The sequence below is a fragment of the Episyrphus balteatus genome, chromosome 1, assembly GCF_945859705.1.
Source record: "Episyrphus balteatus chromosome 1, idEpiBalt1.1, whole genome shotgun sequence".
NCBI classification, from domain to species: domain Eukaryota; kingdom Metazoa; phylum Arthropoda; class Insecta; order Diptera; family Syrphidae; genus Episyrphus; species Episyrphus balteatus.
Window position 1 is genome coordinate 146,830,438 of NC_079134.1, and position 9,064 is coordinate 146,839,501.

Here is a 9,064-nt window from a genome sequence, read left to right on the forward strand (position 1 = left end):
CTTGGAGCCAAATTGACCAAGTTATAAGTATTTTAATACTACCCTTAGGAACGTTTTAGTCTTTTAGTCCAGAGTTCAAAACTTTAAATCGTTATCCCCACAATTAATGTTTTCAACGCCGGTGCTCCTCATAACTTCAAAACTACTGCACCGATTCTTTTGAAATTTGGAACACTATTATTTTTACATATTTTTAGAGGTATCCCTGGAGAAATTTTCTCAATAAAATAATATTTATAAAAATCTATAAGTAAGGGTCGCTTTTGAGGAGTTTTTTTTCAAGGGGTCTTTATTTTCGGGGTGCAAACTTGGGCAAACTTCTGAAATGCAAGTTTGTTCTACATATATTGCAGTTCTATAATGTATAGTTTATGCAATTTTGTGACGTGTTCCGCTATTTTAAAAACACTAATGTTGAAAAAAAACAACGAAAAAAGTGCAAATTTTTTAACCCCTCTGTATGAAAAAATAGAGTTGCATATAGGTACAATTATTTTTTTTATATCATTCAATGTCATTCGATGTCCATATCAAAATTTTTCACCAAAATCACTTTGAAAATTCACTTTTTTTTAAATCGAAAAATCGTTTATTTATTTGTGAGGTGGAGCTTTTCATGGGAAAGGGATGAAACAATCAACAAAATTCGCATTTTCAGCCAGAAATAGACAAGAATTTTACTCAAGTTCTTTCTGTTATTATTCATATATTTTTAAAACTCTTATAGTTTGATTTCCTTTAAGTATGAACTTTAAGTTCTGGGGGGGGGCACGTGCCCCCGTGCCCCCCCCTAAATCCGCCTATGATCCTGGAGGAAGGTATAACAAACGTTGTTGTATACGAGTATACCTTTATCCATCCAAGGAAAAAGAAAAACGCTTTTAAATTATTGACAAAGGACGCCTAACGAACCAGTAAACAATCTGTTGGATATATTTATATTTTTTTAAAAGATGACAAGTTTTACTTTTTTTTGTTGGTTTGGTTTTTTTTGGAAGCTGGGGATACATGTCAAGCAACAGACCATGCCATATCAGGATTGCACACAATACGAGCAATATATGAGCTTATAGTAGGACACAAGTTATATCAGAAGGGAGCTTTTTATCTATATGGACGAGATGATATTCAACATTGGCTACCACTAAACACCCACATGCTTCTCTCCCTCCTCTCTACTTGATGTGCTCCTCAATAAGCCAATGTCGATCGTAAATACGGATAGGGATACAAGTTAGAGCAACCAACATTATGGGATTCATACCAAACCAAAGCGAAGGCTCGAGCATCCACAAGGTACAAAGTGTACGATTTTAGTATCTCGTTCATGTAAGGCTCTAATGCTTGTGACATTATAAGGGAATGCAGGTGTGTGGTGATGGTGTCCTAGTCCGTTTGAGAGTGGGTGAGAATGGTGAAACAAGGCCAGGCAGAGATAACACAAGGAATATTGGATACATTTGGGCAGATTTGACCAAAATCAGTATGTGGAACCTGATTTAGAAGGAGCGAGTGTGTGTGTGTGTGTGTGTGTGTGAGAGTGTATGTACACTCTGAGTGGGATTTATGGCAATCGATGGAAGTCGTATACTGTGGTCTGGTAGTTCACCTCTAACTTTGTGTGTTGTATAGGGAAGGAAGCGGACATTTTCTCTATAAGTGTAATGTCAGTTTCGGAATATAGGGAGGCGATAAAATTATTCCAAAAAGGGAATCGATATGTTATTGGACAAGGTCACACACATTTATTTCATATTTAGTGGTTATAGGTGCACACACGTCCGAGATGTACATTTAGTTTAGGGTATACTCGTTCAACTCCAATATACTTTACTTACTACATAATATCGGCAAATAAATCAGAACGAGATTAGTTGGGTACTTTTGGGTATAGGTACCTTATAGCGATAGCCTAATGGGTTGATTCGATTTCATTGGAAGATAAAACGGTCGCTTTATAACTTTATTGTAGAATTTTAAAATAAGGAGACAAAATTTTGATAAATCCAATCGTAAAAGATATTTTTTATGAAAGATTTTGAATTGAGAAACGTTTTTTTTTTGATTTTTATGTTGTCTTATGAAATAATACATTAGTTTGAGATATCCTGCCAAAACATCGACCTTACCGTGTTTCAGTTTAGGTGTCTTTTTTCACATAGCCAATAAAATATTCATTCCAATTTTAAAAAATGTATCGTCAAATCTAATGGGTTTTGGATAATAATTTGTTGTACTGTAGAATACGTCGACATTTTAAAAAGGACCATAACTTTCTGTTGATAAGTTTTGAGGCACAAATTTCAGAAAAAAAAAATTAACAATGGCTAAAAATTGTAGACAAATTTTCATTTTTAGTAAATTTTTAGAAGATTTTTTTTGCATTTTTTTTAGCTACGTAATGTGATTTTAAATTAAGGTGTTTTAAATTAAGGGTGGGCTAGTGAAAAAAGTGATGTAATTTGTTGCAATTACAATGGTTTATTGAGAAAAAGTGTAAAAAGGACAATTTTTACACCGAAACAAAAAAACTAAATTATAAATTAAAAGGGTCACTGTGGTGTATACGTACTATTTTTTGTGAATAAAACATAGGCTTCTATAATTTTTATATTAATATGTAGTAGGATAGCGAAAATAAAAGTTGGACTATCCTGGGCTAACCTTGGGCAAAGAAACAACGTTTTTAATTTAACCATTTTTTACATCATAATTTTTTCGGTTTTGCTATGAAAAAAAAAGAAGATTTTTCTTGTATCTTTTTTAAAAAATGGTGGAAAAAAAAGTTGGGCTATCCTGAACTAACGTTGGACAAAGGAACTACAATCAACCAACAATTTTTTACACTAAAAAAAAAATGCCCTTCGAAAAAAAAAAATTGCAGTAAACGCTACCATTGTCCCATGTCTGTCAGTCTGTCTGTCTGTAAACGAAGCTACAGCTTAAACGGATGAACCGATTGATGTAGCATTATTTGGCGCCTCTCCAGAGGGGTTTTTGGAATTAATTTTTTTGGACCAAAAATAACGGTACTTGTCATATACCGATTTTAGTAAAATTGAAATTTCTCAAAAACGGCTCCAACGATTTTGTTTAAAAAATTCAAATGTTAGTTTTAAGACAAGGTCTATCTTTCAATAAAAAAAATTTTTTTTGAAAATCATTATTAACGGTACCTGCCATAGAACCGTTTTTTTCAAATCCGATTATCTCTGAAAGAGCTTATTCGATTTCAACGAAACTTTTTGTGAAGAAGCATTTATATAATTTAAATATAAACCAAAAATAAAATTTCAAAAAAAATAATTTTTGGATTTTTAAAAAAATGTTGAAAATTATTTTTTCAAAAATCAAATTTTCGAAAACGGGACATTGAATTTTTTTGAAATTTTTTTTTTAGATGTTGATTAGTGATTTTTACAAAATGGCATACCAATATTATTTTAAAACTTTTTTTCCAAAAAATTATTTATAAAAAATTAGATTTTTAAAAAACGGCTCTAACGATTTTGAAAATTTTTTTTCTAAAAATGCATGTTAATATATCAATCAAAATTGCATACTTGTTTTGGAGGGCAATTTGATTTCAGATTTTATTTTATTTTCTTAAAAAACTAATTTTATTTTTTTTTTTACCTATATAGTAGGTACCTACATTTTCCAAATTTCTATATAAAAAGTCTTAAAAATTTAAGCAACTTTAACTCTAAGAGCAAGTTCGTGCGACCCAGTCGTGCATTTTATTTTTTGATGCGATTGTTTTTTGCAAAATATAAAATTTAATTAAATAAATTCTTGAAAATGAATACGAATATAAAAATTATGATCATGAATATTCTTACAGCCATAGGAAGTTTGCTATTACTCTCTTCATTATCTTGCGAAAGAAACACACTTATAAAAAAAAATTAAACTTCAAACAGAAAAGACCTGTTACTGCCTGTTTATTATGGCTTTTTAGATCGGAGAGCATAAGACAAATTTAAAATGGTAGTTATTTTAGATAATTGTGTTTAAAATGGTGATCTTAAAAAAAAATTTATTTGTTAAAAGACTATTCTTTTGATATTCTTTTTTGTGTTGTGCAGGAGGTTCTACATAATGTGGATACCTTTTGTTCAAATATATAGTTCCAGAGAGTGTATGGACAAAAAAGCTCATAAATCCCAACCTCATAATGCTGGATGGCCATGAAGGCCGAACCTCCGCTTCAAGGACCAGGCCGAATGTAGTTTTCGCTCAGGAAAACAAGTATTCCATAAAAAAAGATCTAGTTTGATATTACAAAAACTTGTATCCTACTCGTACATGTCGTATTTGATCTTTAAAACATCCTTTAGTAAAAATATATTAAAAAAGTTACAACATAAAGAAATGATTTATTTCATTATTTAAAAATATCAAATATCTCAATACAAACACAAAAGAACCAAACCCAAATTAAAAAAAATATATCAATATCTCTATATGCTCAGTTTACATATATAACTTTAATTAACTTAAAACCGTTCAATATATGGGGTTTTCAGTTTTTAACTCAGCTTTTACACATTGATATAGGCCACAATCTGACGGAGTATTTATATGGAAATGAGAAAATATGTGTGTGTGGGAAAACCACAAGAATATATTCCTGCCATGGTCATTTTTGGGCCAAAAATATAGTGTGTTTCCATATGAAAATCCAAATGAAATCCCAGTGTAAGTGGAGTTTTCAATTAAGGACTTTCGAAATCATTTGCTGAATCCTGTCCGCGCGTCCGTCCGTCGTTTTTTTGTTTTTTTGATTTTGTATTGCGGGTGTAAGGGGGAAAATCCTTTTTCTATATATATTTTTTTTATGTTTACTGTTTTGTTTTATTTTTTTTTTATCTCAATTTTGTTGTGCCATTTCGCTGCTATTTGATTTCTGTTTTCTGTGTGGCCATTTTTGCCACGAGTTTTAATTAAAAAACTGTTTTGGATTGAAACTGGTAAATAATAGATACTGCAGCTGTAGGCCCATCATCAGGGTGCTCCTTCATTCATTCACCATTGGAGGATTTAGTATACCCTAGCCTATAGTTGGTTGGTTTGGCTTGGCTTGGGTGGCTATTTGGCTTTGTTTGAGTTCCGTTTGAGTGATGCAAATCCTGCGAAATGGCCCAGTCAGTCGTTCAAGCAGAGTAATACAATAGCCAGTAGGATTTTTGCAGTCTTTTCCTCTTGTTTATTTGTTTTTTTTTTTTTTTATGTTTTTTTGATTTTTTTTCGTTGATAGATAGTTGGGAAGAGCGCATTCAAAAAAAAAACAGAGAGCAACAATTCCGAGGACGACACATATGTGGCAAACATACATTGCTAAGATAATAGTCAAGGACTGTTATATTTTTTCTTTTTTTTTTTGTTGAAAAAACCGAAAAAAAAAAAACAAATACAAAAATATCCTTGAGATGAAAAACAATGGATTATTAAGGCACGCAAAGGAGATTTCATCTATCAAAGCCGCACGTATTCCACTTCTATATTGAATGGGATGCAATTATTCAAATGCACCCGAACGGAAAATTCATTACAAAAGTTCAGTTTTCAGTATTTTGGAAGGAGGCCCCCATCAGAGCCCCGCTCTGTTAGAATTGAGAATAATACTTCAAGTTAACGGTGGTGGTGTTCTACTAATTGGAAAATTGCACGCAAGTTGGAAATTTTTTTTTTTTTTGGTGCTGTTATGATTGAATGGGATGATGAATGCTTTGTTGGAAGTTATTGTGGAAGGCAAATACTACTCAAAAGTGCGCTATTCAGGTTATTTGTTAACAATTTCCCAAGAAAAACCTATGCACACATGTGTAAATGTGTATATATCTTTTGTTAGTATGCCACTATTCATTTGAAAAAAAAAAACTATTAGGTAAAGCAAACTGAATCTTGATTCTTGTTTTAGAATTGGAATTCTTATTTTAGCCTTAACGCTTGCATTTCTAATTTTAGGTCTAGAATTCTTTTAACTATTTTTTTCTTTTTGACTTGTCAAATATGTGAAAATTAGTTTGATTTATAAAAAAGGAAGAAAGGTTAGGTATGATTTGTCTATATTGAAAAGTCTGTTTATAAAAATCGAACTTAGGTAATAATGAAAATAGCGACTTTCATAAAGACTATTTTGAAAAATGTAAAGAAGGTGTATTAAATATGGATATATTATATAATTAAATATGACCTAAATAACAAGTCCCTGACGTTTAATTTTGTGTTCACTTATTTTGCTTTCAAAACATAAACAGCCTTATTTATAAACTCATCATAGAGAGTACATAGCATTATGTACTCTTTATAATGTATTTAAACAAAAACTTGTGATTTATAATATTTATGCAACGTTTAATCAAAGATCATATAACTAGTAAAGATGTCGCACGTAGAACAAACTTCTGTGCTTGAAATTTTCTACCATCAGATTTTACCCATAGGTCCAAAACATGTATCCAAGAATTAGATTGTTGAGAAACATTTTAAAATTTTTCGATGACTGAGTAGAAAAGAGAGGGTGGATTTTTATAGATGAATTTATTTAATGGGAGGAAGCGAGATAGTAGTTAAATGTTGATACGAATAAGGAAAAGAAAAAAAAATAAATTTGTCTGCGAGAATGTACCTATGAAATAATTTTTTTTTTTTTTAAATTATTCAGGAAACTGATATTAACACATGATTCAAAATAATAATTTAAATAAGAATAATTTTAGATATATATATGACAAGAGTGTATGAGCAAAATTGTGTGAAAATGAATTTCAACCCTCAAATTGTCAATAGGTCCAAATCATTATAATGCAGAAATCCTTCGCAACATTAAAAAAAGTTCTTATCATGAGTGGGAAAGAGAGAGTTATTTTGAATAGATTTCTTAAATGCGAAGGACCGAGATGTAAGTTGAATAGGAACAAATGAAAACAAAAAGGATCGTTTTGCCGTGCGGGTATATATTTTTTTTCACAACTGGATTGCTTCGCACAAGCAGGGCGAAGACGAGATGGCTAGTTTTAAAGATTGATGAAAAAAAGAAGCAAAAACAACTTTTGCAAGTGACTGGTGTGCTTGAGGTGGGTAGGTATAGGTAGGTATACGTGTAACGTGTAAGCAGAAGAAGGTTGATAAGTTTTTTTCGATGGTAGTTAGATATTTAGATATTTTTTTAAGTGGAGGGTGGTTTTCTATTTCTATATTTTTGTTTCCTTTTTGAATAATCGCAAAGGCACAGGCGCATTGCTTTTAGGTGTAAGTACCTACACACGTAATATGTAGGTAGGATTTTTTTTCCTTTGCGACAGCAATCGTCCTTGAAAAATGTAGTTCATTGTATTTTGGTTGGAAAAAGAAATTCAAACAAGTCGTAGGTAGGAAGGTAGGTAGGTAGGAAGTGATAAAAATGATCATTCTTGGTTTGTTGTTATTTTCTTTAGTGAGGTAGGTAGGATATGTAGGTATCTATTGATATTGAAAGATTTATTTAGTGTGGATCAGGGCTGTAAAAAATTCTATTTAAAAATGCATTTTTAAAGATAATGAAAAAAAAGATTAAGGGTCTCTGCGTTTCAAAACATGAATTTTTGAAAAACTAAAAACCTTTTTAGATTTTAGCCACACGATTTCAGATTTTTTGAAAGCTCCGAAAAATTGCTAAACATTAAAAATCACCCAAAAATACCTGCCCCTAAAAAGGTTTTTAGTTTTTCAAAAATTCATATTTTGAAACGCAGAGACCCTTAATTTTTTTTTCAAATGGCATTTTTCAAATTGTCAAAAAAATGTCCCCTACCTACAACTATGTCAAAGGTCTACTTCATGTTTTAGTTTAAGAAAATCGTTTATAACTTAGTTTTGAAATTTTCTAGAATTTTTCAATACCTTCGTTAGCCTTCCAATAAATGTATCTACCAATTTAAAAAAAAATCAGTTTTCTACAACATTGCTTTTAGAAAATAGTCACTTTATTGCAATTTCGTTTTACCCCTATTTACCCTATTTAATGATTGAATTTTTAAGAATCCTTTTGTGGTATTCACCTTTACATTATTACCTTTCAAATAAGTTATAGAAGATTTTTGTATCTCCAATAGTATATTTTTAATAATTGCAAAATAACATAAATGCAAAGATAATCGCCTAAGATCATGAACAAATATTTAATGCAACATTTTTAATTTTTTTGTGTGCAAAATATTTTCACTTGCAATAAAAATTTAATTTTCAATCCAAATACCTAGGTATTCTTCAGTTGCAATAACATTTTTTTATGCAAAATATTTTTGGTTGCAATCATTTTTTTTAAATTTCAAATGCATTTTTAAATAGAATTTTTTACAGCCCTGATCCACACTAAATAAATCTTTCAATATCAATAGATACCTACATATCCTACCTACCTCACTAAAGAAAATAACAACAAACCAAGAATGATCATTTTTATCACTTCCTACCTACCTACCTTCCTACCTACGACTTGTTTGAATTTCTTTTTCCAACCAAAATACAATGAACTACATTTTTCAAGGACGATTGCTGTCGCAAAGGAAAAAAAATCCTACCTACATATTACGTGTGTACTTACACCTAAAAGCAATGCGCCTGTGCCTTTGCGATTATTCAAAAAGGAAACAAAAATATAGAAATAGAAAACCACCCTCCACTTAAAAAAATATCTAAATATCTAACTACCATCGAAAAAAAATTAAAACCAAAAAAAAAACTTATCAACCTTCTTCTGCTTACACGTTACACGTATACCTACCTATACCTACCCACCTCAAGCACACCAGTCACTTGCAAAAGTTGTTTTTGCTTCTTTTTTTCATCAATCTTTAAAACTAGCCATCTCGTCTTCGCCCTGCTTGTGCGAAGCAATCCAGTTGTGAAAAAAAATATATACCCGCACGGCAAAACGATCCTTTTTGTTTTCATTTGTTCCTATTCAACTTACATCTCGGTCCTTCGCATTTAAGAAATCTATTCAAAATAACTCTCTCTTTCCCACTCATGATAAGAACTTTTTTTAATGTTGCGAAGGATTTCTGCATTATAATGA